We start from the raw sequence: 26,120 nt of genomic DNA, 5'->3' as shown, positions 1-26,120 counted from the left end.
AAGTATGAAATGTACAACTCATTGGGAGTTATTTACTGAGGCCTTGTACACACGACCGAGGAACTCGTCGTAAATGAAACATCGTTTTCCTCGACGAGTTCCTTAGGCTTGTCGAGAAAATTGACAAGCTTTCTTTGCGTACACACTGTCAAGACCAAATCTTGTCATTCTCAAACGTGGTGACGTACAACACATACGACGGCAGGGGAAGTTTGATTCCACTGGCACAACCCTTGGGGCTGCTTTTTCTAATCTCATGTTACTGCGTGTCAAGTAAAAGTTTGGTAGGAGACGATTTGCACTTTTCAGTCTGTTACAGCGTGACAAATGTGCTATCTCCATTACAAACGCTATTTTACTGAAGGTGCGCTCCCGTCTCATACTTTATTCTGAGCATGCGTGGGTTTCTAAGCATACACACGATCGTGTTTCTCGTCGTAAACCAGCCCGACGAGGAACACGACGAGGAAATTGAGACTCTCGACGAGGAAAAAGAGAACTTGTTCTCTTTTTTTCTCATCAAGTTCCACAACAGTTTTCTTGATGAAAAGCATACACACGGCTGTTTTTCTCTGCAAAAAAGCTCTGCCACCAAGTTTCTTGATGGATTCTGTTGAGGAAAACGGTTGTGTGTACGAGGCCTAAGACTGAAGAGCGCAAAATCTGGTGCAAATCTGCATAGAAATCAATCAGCTTCCAGGATTTATTGCCAAAGCTTAAGTGAACAAGCTGAAGTTAGAAGCTGAGTGGCTACTGTGCACAGCTGCACCACATTCTGAGTGCACCAGTCTTTGTACATTTTTCCCAGTGTCTATAGATCAGGATTCAAGAGTGCATAATGCAAAAAAATTAAAGGGTCTGGAGTGTGGTGCGCAGAGAGCGCAGATGTGCACACAGGCCACACAGGTTTTTAAATCGTACAACCAAAAATTGTTTCACCTTCATCTAATAAGCCAATGATACAAATGTTTGGAACAGTAATCAAGGTTGTTTGAAATAATCTATTAATAGTATCAAAGTTGTCCTGCCAATACCTGTATAATTTAGGGGACTTTCAGAGCATATGTATCGTCTTGCCCAGTTCTGCCTTGCATCTGGCGCATAATGGAGTATCCCTTTGTAATTTTTTATGGTGTGTAACAGGACCCAAGCAAGATAAAGGTTTGACTGGGTTTATGAGTGAGGGATATAAATACTTTAGGCATGACCGACCAGTTTCATCAAAGTTTCATATGTAGTAGAAAAAAACGTTTTTTTTCGGCTTGTGACATGTGTGTAAGCCCTCATTGATTTAAGCAGCTCCTTAAGGTTGCCGAAAGAAGCCGAACGTCGTTGCGGCTCTATACGGCGCCTACGCACCGATGTTCAGCTTCTTTCGGCAACTCGTGACGCGCAGTATGCGACGGTCGGAAGCCTGTCAATCAGATAGGAACGCCCAGTCCCGCACAAGACATACCCGGAAGCGGCGATGAAAGTCGGTATGTACGGGAAAAAAAAAAAAAAACAGCCGATTGTCATTAGGACAACTCGGCTGATTGTAATGTTAAAAATAGATTTTTTGGGTGAACCTCCACTTTCAGGTAGTCTGGGCGGGGTCTTGGGCATGCTAATAGTAGGTCTGGTGGGTGACTGGGTTACTTCCCTAACATCACTGCAGCTTCAAGGACTACATGCTCTTTGTAGTAATACCACTGACACGTTGGTGTTTACTGAAACAGTATGTTTTCCATTGATACGTCCCTCATTACAAAATAATATATTGTAGTTAAACGAAATATTGCTGAATGCATTTATATGCATAGAATAATGATTATTACTTCTTAACCTGTTAAAAAAATGTGGGAGAGAGAGAGCAAGAGAGGGAGAGGGAGAGAGAGAGAGAGAGAGAGAGAGAGAGAGAGAGAGAGAGAGAGTAGAACACTAAAATACAATTTTCAGAATGAGAAACTGAAAATAGTTTGCATGAAACATAGTTAAGTTTTGCATTTAGTAATAGCAAGAACAGCAGCAACACGAGAAAGATGAAGACCAATTGAAAAAATAATAATGATAATAATACCAATTAGTGAGAGAAAAATAAACAAATACAAAATATCTAAATGCCTGTAAGGCTTGCATCCTTAACACATGTGAAAAGATTGTGACAAACACAGGAGACTGCTGTGCATGAGGAAGAACACATTAGCTATTAACCTTCCCCCAGCCCATCAACTTTATTTTGCAATCTTTCCCCAGAACCATTAGAATACCCTGAAGAAATGACTTTCCAATTAAAAAGGATCTCTGAGAACACAGCCTTTTTATCTCTGACTCCTGGTGTTCTTTATTCCAATAATTTAAATTGGAATTGATTTTTCAATTTAGCCGTTGACTTGCTATGGACACACAGTCAAAAAGGCCGAATGGAATTGCATGGCTCAAATGTTTGTCTTAGTAATGTACTTCTCATAAATTCACAGGAGTCAGATTTTTAATGTCTTCTCTTTTGCTCTTGCTGAAGACAGCAGCTTTTCAGCTCAGTGTGGCAAACTGAAGAAATATGGCCAATTTGACCTTAAAGAAAATAATGTTATTACTATATATCTTTTTAGAATTCAGTGTAAATAACCTGTAGATATTTTGTTATGTCTGTTTTGGCAACAAAGAACTTCAGATTTATTGCACATATAGATATGCTTAAATAAAACTGTCTTTATTTAGTACCAAAACTGCACAACAGTTTTTAATAGGTCACATGTCACTTTGATATGTTTGCATATACCTATTAAAGCTTAATTGTCATAATTGTTTTAAGGTAACCTATCATGAGTATAGTATATAACAAAAAGCTGTCTAATTGTATGTATATATAACTTTATCTGTGTGCTTGTTACATATGTTACATGTGTTTTATTAATTATATTTCTCTGCATTGCACAATTCCAAAACAAACCCAGGTATGACATGCAGCTCAGCAGGTCAGAAAAGGGAGGGGACAAGCGAGCCCCCCTCCTGAAACATACCAGGCCACATTTGGGGTGCTTTGGGATCCCCCGCAAAGCACCTTATCCCAATGCTGATGGGGACAAGGGCCCTTGGGCGAACTGACCATTGAGTCACTCGGGCACTGCCCGAGGGCCCCGAGCCACTAGGGGGCCCCATCAGGGTTGCCAGGCTCAGTAAAACCAGGGACAGTATGTAAAAATCAGTGTTTTTTTTACATCTGTTCCTGACATGTCCAAAACTGACATCTTTTTGATGTGAAAATCCTCAGATTTTAGCTGCCCCGCCTCTGCACTGCCTCCTGGCGTGGTGGCCATCAGTAAGCCCAGGGGCCCCATAATCTTCTATTGCCCGGGGGCTCCATGAGTTGTCAGTCCACCCCTGCAAGTGCCTCTTCCCAACAATGCTGGTCAGTGGTTGTCAGGGTTTGCGGGCGGTGGACTTTAAAAAGGGTACCCCCAGATCACACCCTCCCAATGTGAATGAAAGGTCACAGCAATAAGCTGGACCACCATGGGCTGGCTCAAAGGGAGAGACGGTAGTTCTTCCTGCTCTGTTCTTTATTTTTGCAGGTTTCCAGGAGCTGCTGCGGGATCCCTGGGCAGCAACAGCCGCGGGATTGGTGTTTCACGTCAAGCAGCTGATTGGGCAATTTTGGCGGCTATCAGCCCGCGCTCAAGGAGCCTATAAAGGGACCAGGGGAGGTGGCTGCTGAGACCATTCTGACTAGCAGCAACGTGCCTCTCTCAGCATGAGGCGCTGTTCTCCCAGCAGCCGTGAGGCACTCCTGTGCAGACTACTGGAGAAGGCGGAGAGCAGAGGAGGGGAGGATGCGGTCTCTGGCTCAAGAGGGCGGCTCAGCTCCGCCTGCATCTACTTCCACATCGGCCACAGTCGGAGGCGGTACAAGACAACAACCTGGACGGAAGAAGAAATGTCAGAAAACAGATGCTTCTCCTCAGCTGGCAAGCCAGGAGGGAGCCGTCATGCAGAGTGCATCCTGTCAGCAGGAGAGCAGCGCTACTCTCCCTCTATCTGAGGTCATGAGTGAGCAGACAGCAGTGGTTCCTGAGGGTGAGAAGTGTGGTAATTCTCATATTTCAAAATTTTCAGTTCTAATTGATTCTCTGTCAAAAGTTTTACAACAGTTTAAAGGGGCACATGCTAATGGTGCTGATAATGTTAATGTTACACAAGTAGCGTGGATGTCCGGTGCTAGACATAATGTGCACAGGAACATGGGTGAGTTTTCAGGGGCACAAGTAATTGGTGCAGAACAGAACATTCAACTGCAGGGTTGCGCAAGGGGTGAATGTCAGAGGGCACAGGTGTCTGGTGCTGGTCATGTGGCTTATAGTGTCACTGATGAGATATATACACAAATGGATAATTTGCAATATATGGATGATAGTGGTGCTATTTGGCAAGATGCCAGTGACCCTGCAATGCAGGTCAAAGATACAATTTTGTTCCACCCCAAGGTATCTTATCCTCCTATGGTTGGTAACCCTGTTTTACCTCTCAGACCTTCAGCTTTAACAGTCGGTGAATCTTCTTTTAAAGAGCCCCTTCCATGTGTTTTGTCACCGCTAGGTTTTCATCTTGCCAAGGCAGTGAAGGATAAAATATGGAGGGGTGAATTCATTGATATCTTATCATTATTGCCAGCCTCTAAGGAATTTCTAAGACAGACAGTCAAACTGGTGATAGAGCGGATGAGGATAGGAGGAGGGCGATTCCTAAAACCTTCCTGAACTGGTTGCAAGCCTTTTGGATTTATGCTGCTCTCATGGGGGAGCATTTCCCTAGGAAATGCTCAGGTTTGTTCCAACACCTGGACATTATTGCCAAAGCCTTTCATCCACTTTGGTGGCTCGGCGTGGTTCACATACGATGAGAATTTTTGCCAGGAACTAGCAGTCCATCCCTCTTTACACTGGGGGTCGAAGGACGTAGGTTTATGGCTTAACCTCATGTTACCAACAAAGCCACAGTTCACTCCTTGGCCACAGGCCAATGCTCAGAGCACATTTCGTAAAGGGTTTTGTTTTGCATTTAACGAGGGCCTGTGCAAATTTGTGACAAATTGCAGATATAAACAAGGATGCTCCTACTGCAATGGTGCCCACGTGGCGAGCAGGTGTTTTCATAAAACTGCCACAACCTCTTTCCAGTCATTGCCTAGGGACACTCATGGGAAAGGCACCGACCCTGGTGAACCTAGCAAGAATGCGCCCATGGTTAAAGCGCTATCCTGACTGCAAGATGGTGGCTCTGGTAATTGAAATGTTTACAGACGTTTTTTTGGTTCCCCCTTTTAAGGGTCCAGGCTGTGCAATGGTACAGAATTTATTGTCTGCATTTACACATGCTGGTATAGTCCAGGATAAAAAATCCAAGGAACTATTAGACGGCAGAATTGCCAGTCCCTTTTCTGATCCTCCATTTATGGATTTTCGGTTATCTTCGCTAGGAATTGTGCCTTAAAAAGAAAAGGGCTGCTTCCGGATTATACACCATCTATCTTATCCTCCGAACTCGTCTCTAAATGATGAGGTTTCAAATATTGAGGCTCCAGTATGTTACGCTTCCTTTGATGAAGCCTTAGGCCTGCTAAGACGGGCAGGCCAAGGTTCACTGTTAGCAAAGGCTGACGTTAAATCAGCCTTTCACTTGCTCCCAGTCCACCCACAAGGATTCAACTCTTTAGGTTTTCAGTTTATGGGCCAATTTTATTTTGACAAGTGTATGCCCATGGGTTTTTCATTGTCCTGTTTTTATTTTGAAGCCTTTTCGTCTTTTCTGCATTGGGTCTTGTCAGAAATTGTACCCCATGGTTATGTTCTCCATTACCTGGACGATTTTTTATGTATTGGTCCAACAGGGTCTTTGGTATGCATGGAAGCTTTACAGGCCTTGTTTGGCATCTGTGAAGATTTTGGTGTGCCTCTTGCACACGAGAAAACAGTTTTCCCTCTGCTTCCATTGAGTTTTTGGAAATTACCATTGATTCTGAGCGCATGGAATTCAGGTTGCCAGAACAAAAACTCCAGAAGATGAGATTGTTGATCGTGGTTTTTCTGTCCAAAAATAAGGTTTTTCTAAAAGGAGCCCAGTCTTTGCTGGGGCTTTTCGCATTTGCAGCTAGGATTATCCTTATGGCTAGGGTGTTCTCACGCAGATTTTCTTTAGCTATCAAAGGTATTAAGAACCCACATGCCCATGTGCGTATTTCCAGAAGTATCAAGGAAGATATAACAATTTTGGATTCCTTTCTGAGTAATTTTAATGGTTCATCAGTATTGCAGCAGGAATTCTTAGATAGCAATCAGCTGGAATTCTTACAGACGCAGCTGGGTCTTCAGGCTTCAGGGCCATTTTGAACGGTCAGTGGTGTGCTTGCGAGTGGCATTCGCAATGGCTACAGAAGGATGTGTTGCAGAACCTAGTCCTTCTGGAGTTATTCCCTGTCATAGTTGCTGTGGTAATTTGGAAGGATACCTTTGTGAATCTGAGAATTTTGGTTTACACTGATAATAAGGGTGTCTTTTTTGCCATCAATACCTTGTCTTGTTAGCGACTAATTGTCGCTAACCTCAAGGCCTCGGTGTCGGAGAAGACGTGGCTGGATTATAGGCTTTCGTGGTACAAGTGGTGTTCTTTCTGTCAAAATTCGGGTTTGGATTCGTTGTGCGTCACTTCTTATGTTTCCTTATCTTTCCTGTCTTTCCTTATTCAGTCCCACCTTAGCCCGGCTTCCATGAGTAACATTTTAGCAGGTGTCTAATTGTTTCTAAAATTTGCAGGTTTCGTTTTTTCAGGTTACCCAGGTTCTCAAGGGTCTTAGGAGATCCAGACCTTCGGTTGACAATAGGCGTCCGATTTCGATCGCCTTGATGTGCGACCTTCTCAGAATTTTACAGGAGGTTTGTTCATCGGAATTTGAGTCTCTTCTTTTCAAGGCTGCTTTCTCAGTCGCCTTTTTTGGAGCCCTTAGGATAGGGGAATTTATGGCAGCAAATAAACGCTCTCTTTCTTTTCTTCGTTTTTCTCATGTTCAGTTAAATGAAGGTTTACTTCATCTTTTTCTTTGCAGGTCTAAGGCCTCTCAAGATGGGGAAAGGTTGATGGTTCAGTTTTTCAAGCTCACCAAATGTGTCTATATGTCCTGTCTTCGTGTCGCTTCATGTCAAGTATATATCAGTTAGGCCTTTTTCTATTGAGTCATTTTTTATTCATGAAGACTTATTCTTTTTAACCAGGTCATGGATCTGAGGATTTGTGCAATAAGAGGAAGGGTTTATGCTGAGAGGGATTGAGTTTTTTTAATGGGGGAAATCTGGAGGCTAGTGCCTTTGTATTGGGGTGGGGGTTGTGCTTGTAGGGGGAGGAAAATAAGGATTGAGATTAAATAAGAGGATTTGTGCTGAGTGTGGCTTGGGTGGGGGAATAAGATAATTTGGGCAAGAAGAGGGGTTTAATACTGAAAAGGATATATGGGGGTGGGGATTTATGATCAGAGGGGGTCCATAATATCATTTGTGTAAGAAGGAGGGGTTTGGGAGGGATTTATGCTAAAGAGAGGGATTTGTGCCGAGAGGGGGGTCTGTGCAGCAAGGATGGAGATGGGGGCATGATTTGTGCTAAGAGGGGGATCTGTGCATGGAGGAGGGAGATGGGGGCAAGATTTGTGTGGAGAGGGGGGATCTGTGCAGGGAGGGGGAGATGGGGGATGATGTGTGCTGAGGGGGGATCTGTGAAGTGAGGGGGAGATGGGGGGATGATTTGTGCTGAGAGGGGGGTCTGTGCAGGGAGGGGGAGATGGGGAATGATTTGTGCTGAGGGGGGGTCTGTGCAGGGAGGGGGAGATGGGGGGATTATATGTGCTGAGAGGGGGGATCTGTGCAGGGAGGGGGGATATTGGGGGATGATTTGTGCTGAGAGGGGGGATTTGGGAGGTAAAATAATTTGTATAAGAAGGGGTTTGGGGGGGCGTTTATACTGGGAAGAGGGATATGGGGGGCATTTTGTGCTGAGAAGGGGGATTTGTGCTGAATGAGGGTGATGACGTGTGCTGGTAGGGGAAAATGAATGGGAAGTAATGTGCTGAGAATGGGTATTTGTACTGGAAGGGGGCATATGGGGGGTGAAGATTTTTATTACGAGAGGGAATATTGGGGGGGTGGGATTTGTTCTGAGAGGGGGATTTGTGCTAAGGGAAGGAGAAACATGAATTGTGCTAGGAGGAAGTATATGGGGGTGAGGGGCACTCTGCACATAGTTCTTTAGACGATGGGGGGTGGGGAGACACCATGTTTTACCGCACCAAGTGACACCAACCCTAGTGACGCCACTGATTAGGGAGTCTTTTTGAAGAGAAACACTCAAGGTAGATTCTCCCATTTAATTGATGCAGGGAAATGGGATGTAATAAAGTATGTCTGTCCTGGTGCTGTATCTGTAAAATACCTATGAAGTATTCACTTAAGTTGGTGAGAGTGGTAGATAAGTTTAATTGTCTAACTTGGCCTGTTGTGGTTTGTGTCCATAAACAGATACCTCTGATTCAAGATTTCAGACAACAGTGAGGAACTAGTAAGGTGTTGAATCTTGCCCCACTTTTTAAAAGGTGTAAGTCAAGTTTGGTTGATACTACTTGTGATGCATTTGCATATATGTCTCAGTTTAATTCTCCCTGCTTGCCATGTGTGATTCAGTCCTCGGCTAACAGGTTATTGAAGTGCTAATGTCCCCTCACTATTTCTAAAGGTTAATTGATCTATTGTGTTGTGTGAAGGAGATCTGTGTTTAAGTGGCTTGTGTTAATTATTCTGATTGCTCCATTGTGGTAATTATCTCTCTATATGCGGGGTCGAGCTGTCTAGTTAATGTATTCAGTACAACTAGTATTTAGCGTCACTGATGTCATTGTCTAAAGAAATGTGTCTTCAAGAATCGGCACCGAGATGTCTGCCTGTCCTCTGTATGAAGAGCCCCCACTGTGTGTGAAAAGGGGGTGGAGATTTCATTGTTCTTTGATTGGTGATTAGCTTGTAAACTGTATATATATCTAGCTGAATGCTGCCATTAACCACTAGAGTACCGGGCCATCGTCAAATGACGGCTCCACGGTTACTCTGAAAATTCAACAGGACGTCATATGACGTCCTGTATTCTTGCGGCCACTGGGGGGCGCGCGCGCGCGCCCGGCGCGTCCCCGAGATGCCGATGCGCGTGCCTGGCGGTCGCGATGTCCGCCAGGCACTCGGAATCGGCGGCTACAGGGACAAGACGTGGAGCTCTGTGTGTAAACACAGAGCTCCACGTCCTGTCAGGGGAGAGAGGAGACCGATCTGTGTCCCTTGTACATAGGGACATAGATCGGTCACCTCCCCCAGTCACCCCCCTTTCCCCACAGTTAGAACACAATTTAGGTATACATATTAACCCCTCCCTCACCCCCTAGTGTTAACCCCTTGAATGCCAGTCACATTTATACAGTAATTAGTGCATATTTATCGCATTAATCGCTGTATAAATGTGAATGGCGCCAAAAACGTGTCAAAAGTGTCCGATGTGTTCGCCGCAATGTCACGGTGACAGTAAAAAAAAACGCAAATCGCCGCCAATACTAGTAAAAAAATTAATAAAATAAAAATGCCATAAATCTATCAGCTATTTTGTAAACGCTATAACTTTTGCGCAAACCAATCAATATATGATCATTGCGATTTTTTTTACTAAAAATATGTAGAAGAATACATATCGGCCTAAACTCAGGAAAAAAAACGTTTTTTTTTAAAAAAATTGTGATATTTATTAAATAAAAAAGTAAAAAATAGTGTTTTTTTTTTAAATTGTCACTCTTCTTTTGTTTATAGCGCAAAAAATAAAAACCGCAGAGGTGATCAAATACCACCAAAAGAAAGCTCTATTTGTGGGAACAAAATGATAAAAAAATTGTTTGGGTACAGTGTAGCACGACCGCGCAATTGTCATTCAAAGTGCGACAGTGCTGAAAGCTGAAAATTGGCTTGGGCAGGAAGGGGCGTAAGTGCCCAGTATGGAAGTGGTTAAAAGCTGTGTTGTTCCAGCAGTAAGCTTGTCTCATGTGTGGCTTTCTGGGCGACTCCAGGAATATCCCTCCTCGTGGAATATTGGGGTGAGTTTCGTTATGGGAAGAAGGGAACGTTGACGGGGATACTCTAATTCCGTCACACTACTGTTTGGCTAACATTATAAACACTGGTAATTTAACAAAATATTGTCATATTGTATTGGTACTTGGAATGCTGTACTATTTTCCTTGCATTTACTTCTTTAGAGCCAAAAGTAACTAGATAGTGGGGTGAATATTCTACTGTCCTGCTTCCGAATGAAGTCAGCTTTCTTCTTTTCTTTTTGATGCTTCCAATTGGTTACCCTTAGCTATGAATTATGGTTGGTTTCTAGCTGCCTGCTAAGATTTTCTACAACTAAAGTTTTTTCTTCTGCACTGACCTCTGACTTGAACCTGACTAGGGATGAGCTTCGAGTTCAACTCGAACATTGCCTGTTCGCCTGTTCGGCGAACAACGAACAATTTGGGGTGTTCGCGGCAAATTCGAACACCCTGTTAAAGTCTATGGGAGAAATCTAAAGTGCTAATTTTAAAGGCTAAAATGCAAGTTATTGTTCTAAAAAGTGTTTGGGGACCTGGGTCCTGTCCCAGGGGACATGTATCAATGCAAAAAAAAGTTGTTTTTCGGGAGCAGTGATTTTAATAATGCTAAAAGTGAAACAATAAAAGTGAAATATTCCTTTAAATTTCTTACCTAGGGGGGGTGTAAAGTTAGCATGTGAAATCGTTTCCCGTACTTAGAACTGTCTCTGCACAAAGTGTCATTTCTGAAAGAAAAAAAGACATTTAAAACTGGCTTGTGGCTATAATGAATTGTCGGCTCTGGCAATTCAGAGCAAATTCATTCATAAAAAAAAAATAGCGTGGGGGTCCCCCCAAATTCAATTACCAGGCCCTTCAGGTCTGGAATGGATATTAAGGGGAACCCCGCCGCCAAACCTGTGGGGATGAGGCCCTTGTCCCCATCAACATGGGGACATCCTCCCCATGTTGAGGGCATGTGGCCTGGTCCGGTTCAGGAGAGGGGGGGCCGCACTCTGTCCCCCCTGCTTTTCTGCGGCCAGCCAGGTTAACGTGCTCGGATAAGGGGTCTGGTGTGGATTTTTGGGGGAACTCCACGCCATTTTTTTTTATTTGGGGTGGAGTTCCCCTTAAAATCCACACCAGACCTGAAGGGTCTGGAATGGATATTTGGGGGGAACCCTACGTCATTTTTTTTTAATTGACGGCGGGGTCCCCCTTAATATCCATTCCAGACCTGAAGGGCCTGGTAATTGAATTTGGGGGGACCCCCACGCTATTTTTTATTTATTTTTTATGAATGAATTCGCTCTGAATTGCCAGAGCCGACAATTCATTATAGCCGCAAGTCAGTTTTAAATGTATTTTTTTCTTTCAGAAATGACACTTTGTGCAGGGACAGTTCTAAGTACGGGAAACATGCGCTATTTCACATGCTAACTTTACACCCCCCCTAGCTACGAAATTTAAAGGAATATTTCACTTTTATTGTTTCACTTTTAGCATTATTAAATTCACTTCTCCTGAAAAAACTGCAGTTTTTAAAACTTTTTTTGCATTGATACATGTCCCCTGGGACAGGACCCAGGTCCCCAAACACTTTTTAGGACAATAACTTGCATATTAGCCTTTAAAATTAGCACTTTAGATTTCAAAAGTTCGAGTCCCATAGACTTTAATAGGGTTCTAAATTTCACACGAACATTTGGTGTGTTCGCAAGTTCTTGTGCGAACCGAACAGGGGGGTGTTTGGCTCATCCCTAAACCTGACTATGCCTGTGCCTCACAATTGGTACTACACCTGGTCCTGTTTAACTATTAGCTGTTGACAAACCTCTATATTCAATATGCATCTGCTTCCCAATTGTCTCCTCTTCAACAAATTGTAATCAGATGTAATGTAATTGTCAGTCAGAACTCCTCTGTTGTTCTCCTCTTTAACAAAAGACTAATTGGGTTTCATGTGAATCTGACTCAAAAGTAGTAATGCATTGTTCTTTCTTTAGTTTTATTTATAATCAATAATTATTTGATCTCATTTGTCCTCCTCCTTTATCATTCTTACTTTTAATCTCCCTTTTCCTATGTCAGTTTTACTTTGCCTTTGTCCTTTTCTCTTTTCCTTCATCTCTGACGCTCTCTTTTCTGCTAAGTCACTCTCTCTTCTATGTCTGAATCTTTTCTTTTATGTAAGTCACCTTCCCCCTATACTGTACGGGCCGGATTCAGAAAAGAGATACGACGGTGTATCTCCTGATACGCCGTTGTATCTCTGAGTGGGGTCGTTCGTATCTATGCGCCTGATTCAGAGAATCAGTTACGCATAGATATCCCTAAGATCTGACAGGTGTAAGTGTCCGTATCTTAGGCTGCAATTTCAGGCTGGCCGCTAGGTGGCGCTTCCGTATGTTTACGCAAGGAATATGCTAATTAGGTAGATACGGCGATTCAGAGACGTACGTCCCGCCGGCGCATTTTTTCGGCGTATAGTTACCCCTGCTATATGAGGCGTAGCTAATGTTAAGTATGGCCGTCGTTCCCACGCCGAGTTTTGACATTTTTACATAGTTTGCGTAAGTCGTTCGCGAATACGGCTTTACATCATTTACGTTCACGTCGATTCCAATACGTCCTTGCGAAGTACTTTGGCGCAATGCACACTGGGATATTTTATGGTTGGCGCATGCGCCGTTCAAAAAAACGTAAAAAACGCGGGGTCAAGGCAAATTTAAATACAACATGCCCCCAACATCCCCATTTGAATTACGCGGCCTTACGCCGCAACACATACGTTACGCCATCGTAAATAAGGGCGCAAGTTCTTTCTGAATACAGAACTTGCGCGCATCTTTCTGAATCTGGCCCTATATGTCTTCCTTGTCCTATGCAGGTCATCTTTCCCCATGTCCGTCTAACTTCTCCTATATCAGGTGTCCTTTTTCTTTGGACAGTCATCTTTCTCTTATGTCAATAACTCTTCTCCTTTGTCAGCCCTCTTCTTTTGTGCCATGTGTCCTTATCCAAAATCAATAATATTTCTTCTGTATCAGTCTTTCTTTTCCAACATCAGGTATCCTTCTCTGGTACCAACCTTCTTTTTCATTTTCATTTAGTTTCTTTCTCCTTTGCCATTTTTATTTCTCCTTTGACAGTCATCTTCACTTCTGTCTGTTCTCCTTCTTCTTTTATACAGACTTTAAAAGACACTGTATGCCATGTAGAGTACTGCACTTTTAATTTAAATTAAATTACCCTAAGCGAGTATTGACAAACTGTCCATAATTGAGGGGTTTCCTTGACATTTTTGTTGCGTTTTCCTCTATGATTTGTTGCTCACTGAGGGTGAGTGAGAATGATTGCTATCTTAAGCCTTCTCTCATAAAAATAGACATTTGCCATGCATGAAAGTCCAATAGTAAAGTCAGTGGTAGTTGGTTGTGCAGCAGTAGTGCAATGCAAACCTGTCAGGGCAGTTGTTTATAGAGATGGCCTGCCGGTTGGCCCGGCGGTCGTTTCGCGGAGAACTCTGCTTGTTCGCGGTCCGCCAAAGCGGCGGACATCTGGTGATGTTCGAGGCGGTCAGCAATGTTACATGGGTAAGAACTTTGACCTATGACACATCCATCAGGTGGTGCAGGACAGTCAATTGAGACATTTCAGCACATGCACCCCCTACCTTATAAATAGACCTGATCTGGCCGCCACCTTACATTCTTCTTTTTGCCAGTGTAGGGAGAGGGTGCTGTTTGGAGCAGGGACAGGCTGTATTCAATCAAATAGCTATCTAAAAGGTCCACAAAAGTCATTTTAAGGACTGGTATACAGTAGGTGTGCTACTTGCTGTGCAGTATATAGGTGTCTAATACATTCATATACTTTTTGTCAGTGTAGGGAGAGGTTGGTGTTTCCAGCAAGGACAGGCTGTATTCAATCAAATAGCTATCTAAAAGGTCCACAAAAGTCCTTTCAAGCACTGGTATAGGTGTGCTACTTGCTCTGCAGTACATAGATGTGTAATACATTCATATACTTTTTGTCAGTGTAGGCACAGGTTGGCGTTTCCAGCAGGGACAGACTTTAGCGACACAAATTGCTACCTAACAGGTCCACAAAAGTCCTTTCAAGCACTGGTATAGGTGTGCTACTTGCTCTGCAGTACATAGGTGCGTAATACATTCATATACTTTTTGTCAATGTAGGGACAGGTTGCTGTTTACAGCAGGGACAGACTTTAGCGACACAAATCGCTACCTAACAGGTCCACAAAAGTCCTTTTAAGCACTGGTATAGGTGTGCTACTTGCTCTGCAGTACATAGGTGTGTAATACATTCATATACTTTTTGTCAGTGTAGGGACAAGTTGCTGTTTCCAGCAGGGACAGACTTTAGCGACACAAATCACTACCTAACAGGTCCACAAAAGTCCTTTAAAACACTGGTATAGATGTGCTACTTGCTCTGCAGTACATAGATGTGTAACACATTCATATACTTTTTGTCAGTGTAGGCACAGGTTGGCGTTTCCAGCAGGGACAGACTTTAGCGACACAAATTGCTACCTAACAGGTCCACAAAAGTCCTTTCAAGCACTGGTATAGGTGTGCTACTTGCTCTGCAGTACATAGGTGTGTAATACATTCATATACTTTTTGTCAGTGTAGGGACAGGTTGCTGTTTCCAGCAGGGACAGACTTTAGCGACACAAATTGCTACCTAACAGGTTCACAAAAGTCCTTTCAAGCACTGGTATAGGTGTGCTACTTGCTCTGCAGTACATAGGTGTGTAATTCATTCATATACTTTTTGGCAGTGTAGGCACAGGTTGGCGTTTCCAGCAGGGACAGACTTTAGCGACACAAATCGCTACCACAAAAGTCCTTTCAAGCACTGGTATAGGTGTGCTACTTGCTCTGCATTATGTAGATGTAATATACACTTATAATATACTTTTGAATATAGAAAGCATATTATAGTGGATTTGTATTGTGCATCATTGTGACTGGCGGTGTATTTGGATACTGTTGAATTTTTGCCTCTTTTGCTGCGTTACTTCTGCTACACACATTGACAAAATTTCCTGAAAAAAAAAGTTTCATAACTGGTGCGATAAACCAGTGGCCCCCCAAAACTACAGATTTTGTTATATACCTCCTTCCACATATACTGCGCTTCTCCAGAGACTTTTGTCACAGGGTCATTTGAAAAATGACAGGCAGAGGAAGAGGCAGGCCCTTCCGCAGGGGTGGTAGGGGTAGGGCAGGAGCACCAGGCTGAAGCCAAAGTGGGAAGTGACACAACGTTAGTTCGATTATGTCAAAGGACGCACCAGACTTGGTTGAGTGGCTCATCACCAACACCACCATATACCCTTTATTATTTTCAGATCAATCAGAAGACCGTTCTGATGCGCAGCCATTCTTGGCATTGGATCAGGAAGAGAAGGTAGCAACAGCCGGCACTCAGCAGTCTGGCGACAGTATTCAGATCAGCCCAAGGAGGTTGGTGCCCGCTGTTGCTGCCTACTCCGAGATCTCTATTGTTAGTGATGGGGAAGGTGACGTTGATGATGGCATGTCTACAGACGTCACGTGGGTGCCCACAAGAGAGGAAGAGGAAGGGAGTTCAGAAGGAGAGATGGACCAGCAGATAGGGAGGAGAAGCAGGCCAAACTTACATTGCACATGAGGGACAAACCAGACTCCTAATGTATCAGGAGCGAGCCATCAACCATGTACGGTCACATCTGGCGCTCCCAGGACGCCGGCCCATGGCTCCGCAGTGTGGGCTTTTTTTAAGGTGTCCGCTGCAGACAATAGTGTTGCCATCTGCAGCCTTTGCAGTCAACGCATAAGTCGCGGTAAGCCCAACACTCACCTAGGGACGACCGCCTTAAGGAGGCATTTGGCCTCTCATCACCGAGCCCAGTAGGAGCAACACCATCAGAACCAACAAAGCCACACTCCAGGCTCTCACCGCCCAGCCTCTTCTCCTTCTACTCTTTGCTCACAATTGTCCTCCACTCCACCTTCTGGCTGGCTGGCAGACTGCTGTTTGACTTCACTTCGGGATTCACAGTGGAAGATGCAAGTATCCTGACAATTATGCATGTTCTAGTTCCAGTGAATATGACATTCCAGGAAAATGGCTACAATATACAATCAAGCTGGTACAAAACCCTAGTGCAGATCCACAAATACTCACCCTCTATGTCCAACTTATGTTGGAGAATTGGCTTGGACCTTGGTACTTTGTTAAATATCTGATGGTCTTGCCCAACCCTCTGAATCTAAGTCCATCATCTAAACTCTGGGTGAAGGTCCATCATCTAAACTCCTCAATCACTACCTACATGTTGGATTTCACTACAGCCCAGTTCCTTCTGCAACACACCTCTATGCCCAGGAGATCGTACCACAAATCCCCGATGATTCATATGGTAAATGCTTCCAAGCTCTGTGGTCCAGTGCTTTGTGGCTCTGCTTGAGCCCTGACCATTCAGAAATTAATATCTAGACTCCATAAAATAGCAGAGATGGAATAATTGATTTCTATATTGTATGCCAACCCTTCACAATTTACAAACATCTGGTCCTGCTGGTTTCACATCCAAATGACCATGGAGAACTCTTGATCAATGGGCATCATTCCCCAACTGGGCATATGCCCCCGGTCCCTATTTTAACAATATCCACACCCAGGTGGCCACCGTATTCCCTACAGAAGGCAGGAGCAAAGGGAGAGGTTGGAAGGGATTGATACCTATACTGCACAAAGGCACCATCCCCTTAAATAAGATATCTACCCCCTTTTTATTTATCCCACACCTTCTTTAGTGTACACTTCCATTCCCCTTCTTCCTTCAGTTTCCATTCTTCCCATCTCCTTCCTATTCCTTGACTTTAACTCTCCCCTGGATGTAACCCCCTTAGCGGGGATACCTGGGTGACTACTAGTTCCTCCAAGTGCAGTCTTATTCCTGACTACTACTACCATCTCCCTCCATGAGCCACTTTTGTAGCACCAACAATTTGGCTCATTACACCCTGTTTACTATGTTGGGTAATCACTAGTGTTGAGGGGTATGGTCTCAATACATGATAAACTTTATTTCATATGCTTGCATGTTTAAAAAAAAATATTATTTTTCTCATCCATGACATGTTCTGACAAAATTTACTTTTAAAAATCCTCATTTCTGCTGTTATATCTGATGTAGGCCTACATGTATTTTTTGTATTTGTTTAAATCCAATAAAGTCTTTATGGAAATAAAATACACACAAGGATAGTTATCTTTGTTTGCAGAATATGATAACTGGGTGAGGAAGAAATTGCAGATTTGCCTTTACAACAGAAACCTCTCGGAAGTCTGCAGACTTGGAATAAGTGTAGGATTTTGAAAATATGACTCTTCTAAGGCTTTAATTTGCTGCATGCTTGTTTTGTGTCAGGTACTCACAAGTACTGAGTTCAGCGAGGTGGCCAGTGTTTTTTTCTCTTTTAATAGGTGGCTTTTAAAAATGGAACTTATAATTTACTGTTCAAGAGTTATTACAGTGTATATGTTTTCTGAAATTCCACTTTTGCAACATATTTTCCTTCATCTTTCCTGCATTTCCTATTTTTAGAGTTGTTTTGCATTTACAGAACTTTAATGTGATTCACTTAAATAATTATGGTTAATAAAATCCTGGATTTTATTTAATTTTAAATCTGGCAATAATTAGAATAAATAAATCAAGTCTGCAATCACAGATGACAATTTTCCCATATTTAATAGATATAACAGCAATAATTTGGAAAGAGTATGTAGCATGATTATTTAAATAGGATGCAATTAGGTGAGCGTCATAACAAATATTTAAATGTTGTTTCTATGTTTGATAAATGTGGCATATGTAATCAAAGTGAAAAACAAAATTAAATGTCTCAACATGTGTCTGTTGCTAAACTGCTACAATTTTTCTATCTATATTTCTTCGCTATACTTGCATAAAGTATACCATATATTGTTTAGAAATATTTATGGCAACTTGGAGATGCATCCTTATTAAAGTTTCCACCACATCATTAAGCACTGAACAGTCCATTCAGCTTTGTTTATATATATCTAAAAAAAGTTATAGTGTCTGACTGGACACAAATATGACCCTGACAAATAAAACACACCAATAATTACCCTTTGTAGATGAATAAGTCTTTGAGGTCTTTATATCACTTGCAAAGAAAAATCTAAATTTTCAAGCATGTCAAATCCTTGTGGCATGTGTAATAAAACAGTGCAGCGCAAAACAATATGTTACAATATATTACAATAAGTCCATGAGTGGTCATAGAAAAGTAATAAATCAAAAATGGATCCATCAGTGATAGGGTGAACGAGAAATCCACATGAATTTCAACAAAATGGTGCAGATTCCAGACTAGTGACCATAGAAAGAGATCCTTCACCAGAGAAGAACAGATGGCCTCTCACCTCAGTAATTCGACCCTCAAGGAGTCACACAGCATGATAAGTAATCAGGAATCCAGATAAATGGCAAACAGCAGCTCATGGACAACTCCGGATGTCAATCATAGACTCAGCATGTGTGGACATATAAAAGAAAGGAGAGATCTAACGCTCTCAGTAGCAACAAGTGTGTATTTATTAAAAACAGTAGAAAAACCCTCACATGATTATGCACTCATGACCTGAGTGCAGGTACACAGGCAGATGATACAACAAGCGTGTGCAGCTCAGAAAGAAAGCGGTGATTGCGGGTGACGTCAGCACATAGCTCCTCTCCCTCGTACGTTACATCCCATGGGCGGGACTTCATCAGCGTCGGGTGTGGAGATAGTGAAGACAACCTGCAGACACAAGCCTATATACCATGCAGGGGCGTTGTTATGGCAACCACCAGAAACAATCAGGCTAATCAACAGAACAGCCTGTGAAGCAACCCACATAGTAAGCTTAGTAGTAACCAGTGCACAAGAGCCACAGCAAACCGGGCTCTATGGCAACTGGATTGATCAAGAAAAACACCCATCAATCAGGTCACAGATCGAACGTGAGATTCTTGAAAAATAAAACATAATAAAGGTAAGGGCATAGCTTAGCATAGCTCATGCCATATGCTGCGATCAACCTCTATAAAATTATTGTATAAAATACAGTAACCCACATATACTAAAAGTATATATGAAAAACGTCATATATAAAAGACGTCATATATAAAAAAAACGTCAGCCACGATCACCTTTTCTAAAAGCAAAAATATAAAATATAATAAAAATACTACAATAAAATAAACCCTATTTAGAAACAGACAAAAAAATGAAAATAAATGAAAATACTAAAATCACCTGTTTGAAATACAACAATTCAAATCAAACTCAACATTTAATCCTGATGGCGAGGTCACCTTGGTCTCATAAATCCAATAGGATTCACGACGACTAAGTTGTCGAATGTAGTGTCCACCCCGCCAATGCCTAGAAACTTTTTCTATCCCCCAAAATTTCAGGCTTTTGGGATCTCGTTGATGATGAATCCTGAAGTATTTGGAGACACTATGCATTTTAATGCCTCTCTTAATGTTGCTAACATGCTCGCCTACCCTTACATGCAGTGCACGAGAGGTGCGCCCCACATATTGGAGGCCACATCCACATTCAAGCATGTAAACAACACCCTCTGTGGCACATGTAATCAACTGTTTTATTGGGTATTCGGTCTGTGTAACAGTGGAACAGAAGGATTTCCGCTTTTTAATATTGGCTTTCGCATGTTTACAAGTCGCACAGCGACCACACGCATAGAAGCCAGAAAGAAAATTAAAACGTTTAGGTTGAGCTAATATAGGTGGGTCCACAACTCCAGGGGAAAAACAGTCCCTAAGAGAGGGGGCCTTCCTATAAATTAATTGGGGTCTGTCAGGTAAAACCGGGCCCAATACTCTGTCACCCTTAAGGATTGGCCAATGTTTGGCCACAATTCTCTCAAACTTCTTATGTTGGATATTGTAGTCCAACAACATTTTATAGTTGCTGCCCTTTTCCTCATCCGAAGTCTGGGGCTTATCAGCTATAATAGTATTCCTTTCTAAAATCCTGACCTTCTCAATCTTTTGTGCAATGGAAGGTTGAGAATAACCCTTAGAGGCGAACCTAGTCGCCAACTCCTGCGACTGTGACACAAAGTCAGACTCCAAAGAACAATTCCTGCGGAGTCTGACAAATTGTCCTCTGGGGACGTTGCACAACCATAGCTTCTGATGGCAACTGGTAAGTGGAATATACCCATTCTGATCAGTTACTTTGAAATGATTTATGGTCAATAGTTTAGAATCTCCTTTAAATATTTGTAAATCCAAAAATGTGACTTGCTCCTGGGAGACTGTCCAGGTAAGGACAATATTTATATTATTGTTATTAAGCCTGTTCATAAACTCATAAAGAGTGGACATATCACCCTCCCAGATTATTATCAAGTCATCGATATATCTCCTATAGCAAAGGAGCTGGGGCGGCATCTCATAGAAAATCCCGTCCTGCTCCCAGTGGGCCATAAAAAGATTGGCCACACGGTGAGCAAAACGGGCCCCCATGGCCACGCCACATCGTTGCAAATAAAAGTCTCTATCGAATCAAAAATAATTGTTTAACCACTTAAGCCCCGGACCAATACGCTGTCTAAAGACCCAAGGTGTTTTTACAATTTGGCAATGCGCTGCTTTAACTGGTAATTGCGCGGTCATGCAATGTTGTACCGAAACTTGCGTCCTTTTCTTCCCACAAATAGAGCTTTATTTTGATGGTATTTGATCGCCTCTGCGATTTTTATTTTTTGCGATATAAGCGCAAAAAGACCGTAAATTTTGAAAAAAAATGATTTTTCTTATAACAAAAAGTAAAAAATATCGAATAAACTAAATTTTAGTCAAACATTTAGGCCAAAATGTATTCAGCCACATGTCTTTAGTAAAAAAAATCGCAATAAGCGTATATTTATTGGTTTTCGCAAAAGTTATAGCGTCTACAAACTAGGGTACATTTTCTGGAATTTACACAGCTTTTATTTTATGACTGCCTATCTCATTTCTTGAGGTGCTAAAATGGCAGGGCAGTACAAAACCCTCCCAAATGACCCCATTTTGGAAAGTAGACACCCCAAGGAAACTGCTGAGAGGCATGTTGAGTCCATTGAATATTTAATTTTTTTGTCCCAAGTGATTGAATAATGACGAAAAAAAAAAAAAAATGTTTACAAAAAGTTGTCACTAAATGATATATTGCTCACACATGCCATGGTTATATGTGGAATTGCACCCCAAAATACATTCTGCTGCTTCTCCTGAGTACGGGGATACCACATGTGTGGGACTTTTTGGGAGCCTAGCTGCATACGGGGCCCCAAAACCCAAGCACCGCCTTCAGCATTTCTAAGGGCACAAATTTTTGATTTCACTCCTCACTACCTATAAAGGTTTCGAAGGCCATAAAATGCCAAAATAGCAAAAAAAAAAACAAGTGACCCCATTTTGGAAAGTAGACACCCTAAGCTATTTGCTGAGAGGCATGTCGAGTCCATGGAATATTTTATATTTTGACACAAGTTGCGGGAATATGACAAACTGATTTTTTTTTGCACAAAGTTGTCACTAAATGATATATTGCTCACACATGCCATAGTTATATGTGGAATTGCACCCCAAAATACATTCTGCTGCTTCTCCCGAGTACGGGGATACCACATATGTGGGACTTTTTGTGAGCCTAGCCGCATACGGGGCCCCGAAAACAAAGCACTGCCTTCAAGATTTCTAAGGGCATACATTTTTGATTTCACTCCTCACTACCTATCAATACCTATCACAGTTTTGAAGGCCATAAAATGCCAAGATGTCACACAACCCCCCCAAATGACCCCATTTTGGAAAGAAGACACCCCAAGCTATTTGCTGAGAGGCATGTTGAGTCCATGGAATATTTAATTTTATGGCCCCAAGTGATTGAATAATGACCAAAAAAAATTTTTTTTTACAAAACGTTGTCACTAAATGATATATTTCTCACATATGCCATGGGCATATGTGGAATTGCACCCCAAAATACATTCTGCTGCTTCTCCTGAGTACGGGGATACCACATGCGTGGGACTTTTTGGGAGCCTAGCTGCGTACGGGACCCCGAAAAACCAATCACCGCCTTCAGGATTTCTAAGGGCATAAATTTTTGATTTCACTCCTCACTACCTATCACAGTTTCGAAGGCAATACAATGCCAAAACAGCACAAAACCTTCCCAAATGACCCTATTTTGGAAAGTAGACACCCCAAGCTATTTGCTGAGAGGCATGTTGAGTCCATGGAATATTTTTTTTTTTTGCCCCAAGTGATTGAATCATGACCAAAAAAAATAAAAATAAAAAAATGTACAAAACATTGTCACTAAATGATATATTTCTCACACATGCCATGGTTATATGTGGAATTGCACCCCAAAATACATTCTGCTGCTTCTCCTGAGTACGGGGATACCACATGTGTGGGACTTTTTGGGAGCCTAGCCGCGTACGGGGCCCCGAAAACCAAGCACTGCCTTCAAGATTTGTGTGAGTGAAATCAAAAATGTATGTCCTTAGAAATCTTGAAGGCGGTGCTTGGTTTTCGGGGTCTCATACGCGGCTAGCCTCCCAAAAAGTCCCACACATGTGGTATCCCCGTACTCAGGAGAAGCAGCAGAATGTATTTTGGGGTGCAATTCCACATATAACCATGGCATGTGTGAGAAATATATCATTTAGTGACAATGTTTTGTACATTTTTTTATTTTTATTTTTTTTGGTCATGATTCAATCACTTGGGGCAAAAAAATAAAAATATTCCATGGACTCAACATGCCTCTCAGCAAATAGCTTGGGGTGTCTACTTTCCAAAATGGGGTCATTTGGGGGGTTCTTGTGCTATTTTGGCATTTTATGGCCTTCGAAACTGTGATAGGTAGTGAGGAGTGAAATCAAAAATTTGCGCCCTTAGAAATGCTGAAGGCGGTGCTTGGTTTTCGGGGTCCCGTACGCGGCTAGGCTCCCAAAAAGTCCCAAACATGTGGTATCCCCGTACTCAGGAGAAGCAGCAGAATGTATTTTAGGGTGCAACTCCACATATAACCATGGCATGTGTGAGCAATATATCATTTAGTGACAATTTTTTTTTTTTTTTCTCATTATTCAATCACTTTGGACAAAAAAAAAAAAAATCAATGGATTCAACATGCCTCTCAGCAGTTTCCTTGGGGTGTCTTCTTTCCAAAATGGGGTCATTTGGGGTTTTTTTGTGCTATTTTGGCATTTTATGGCCTTCGAAACTGTGATAGGTAGTGAGGAGTGAAATCAAAAATTTACACCCTTAGAAAGCCTGAAGGCGGTGATTGGTTTTTGGGGTCCCGTACGCGGCTAGGCTCCCAAAAAGTCTCACACATGTGGTATCCCCGTACTCAGGAGAAGCAGCAGAATGTATTTTGGGGTGTAATTCCACATATGCCCATGGCATGTTTGAGCAATATATCATTTAGTGACAACTTTGCGCAAAAATATATATATATATATATATATATATATATATATATATATTTATATTTCCCGCAACTTGGGTCAAAATCTAAAATATTCCATGGACTTAAGATGCCTCTCAGCAAATAGCTTGGGGTGTCTACTTTTCAAAATGGGGTCATTTGGGGGGGTTTTGAATTGTCCTGGCATTTTATGCACAACAATTAGAAGCTTATGTCACACATCACCCACTCTTCTAACCACTTGAAGAAAAAGCCCTTTCTGACACTGTTTGTTTACATAAAAACATATTATTTTTTTGCAAGAAAGTTAAGTTGAACCCCAAAACATTATATATTTTTTTAAAGCAAAGGCCCTACAGATTAAAATGGTGGGTGTTGCAAAAAAAATTTCCACACAGTATTTGCGCAGCGTTTTTTCAAACGCATTTTTTGGGGAAAAATACACTTTTTTTTATTTTAAAACACTAAAACACACTATATTGCCCAAATTATTGATGAAATAAAAATTATGATCTTAGGTCGAGTACATGGATACCAAACACGACATACTTTAAAATTGCGCACAAACGCGCAGTGGCGACAAACTACATACATTTTTAAAAGCCTTTAAAAGCCTTTACAGGTTACCACATTAGATGTACAGAGTAGGTCTACTGCTAAAATGACTGCCCTCGATCTGCCCTTCGCGGTGATACCTCACATGCATGGTGCAATTGCTGTTTACATATGACTCCAGACCGACGCTTGCGTTCGCCTTTGCGCAAGAGCAGGGGGGGACAGGGATGCTTTTTTTTATTTTTTTATTTTTTTATATAATTATTTCGCTTTTTTTATTTTATTTGTTAACTGTTCCTTCCATTTATTTATTTTTTTACCATTTTTATTGTTATCTCAATGTAAATATCCCTTATGATAGCAATAGTTAGTGACAGGTACTCTTTTTTTTTTTAAATGGGGTCTATTAGACCCTAGATCTTTCCTCTGCCCTCAAAGCATCTGACCACACCAAGATCGGTGTGATAAAATGCTTTCCCATATTCTCAATGGTGCCGTTTATATCTGGGGGGGGACATTCCCTCCCACTGAATGTAAAAGCAGTCTAGAGGCTAATTAGCCGCTAGGACTGCTTTTACATGAAAGCCGACCGCTGGCTGAAAAGAATGATACCAAGATGATGCCTAAACCCGCAGGCATCATTCTGGTATAACCATTCAAAGTCCAGCAACATACCAGTACGTTGATGGTTCTTGTTGGACATGTATTGTAATCTTTTTTTTTTCATGCAGCCTGTTGGCTGAACAAAAAAAAGATTGATCGGTGGGTATGCCCACCATTAGAATACCTCCCTTCATCCACCCACTTCTAATGATGGGCATACATGCACCATTTATATATGCCGAAGCATGGGGGCATCCTCCCGCAAAAAAGTTATGCCGCGTACGGTCGGACTTTTCTATGCCGCGTACACACGGTCGGACTTTTCTATGCCGTGTACACATGGTCAGACTTTTCCACAGGAAAGCCTCCGTAGGAATGTCAACCGTATGTACGCGGCATTAGGAGCAAAATCGCTCCTCCGCCCCTAATGCCCCCATGCTCCGGCATATATGCTCTTTTTTTAACTGTAGTGGTGAAATCACCTCCTACAGCATTGGAGTCGCGGCTTTATATATCGTGGGAGCAAACGCTGTTGCTGTCACGCTAAATAAATCTGCACTGCAACTGAATGGCGTACCTGCTAAGCAAATGATGGTTAACATTAAAACAAAGTAACATTCCAGTATAACAGTAAGATCATACCATACCTGCAAAGCAAATACCTATAAAAAAACATAGTAAAAAATAAAACATTTTTTAACGCAACCTGTGCCTAAAATATATATATGCCGAAGCATGGGGGCATTCTCCCGCAAAAAAAGTTATGCCGCGTACGGTCGGACTTTTCTATGCCGCGTATACACGGTCGGACTTTTCTATGCCGTGTACACCTGGTCAGACTTTTCCACGGGAAAGCCTCCGTAGGAATGTCAACCGTATGTACGCGGCATTAGGAGCAAAATCGCTCCTCCGCCCCTGCTGCCCCCATGCTTCGGCATATATGCTCTTTTTTTTAACTGTGGTGGTGAAATCACCTCCTACAGCACTGGAGTCGCGGCTTTATATATCGTGGGAGCAAACGCTGTTGCTGTCAAGATAAATAAGTCCGCGCAACAGCTGAATGGCGTACCTGAAAACAGTAAAATAAATTACATACCTGAAAAGCAAGCATGAAAAAACATAACAACAATAAAACTTTGCAGAATAGAATACAGTAAAAAAGAGCAGAACAATAGAGAGAGAATAGAGAGGGAGAGAACAATAAAATGACAACTATTTTGGGTTTTTTTATTTTATATTTTTTTGTGTGTTTTTATTTTTTACTTTTTTTTTTTTTTAAC

Source organism: Rana temporaria, chromosome 2 (genome assembly GCF_905171775.1).
Source record: "Rana temporaria chromosome 2, aRanTem1.1, whole genome shotgun sequence".
NCBI lineage: Eukaryota > Metazoa > Chordata > Amphibia > Anura > Ranidae > Rana > Rana temporaria.
This window is presented reverse-complemented; position numbering follows the sequence as displayed.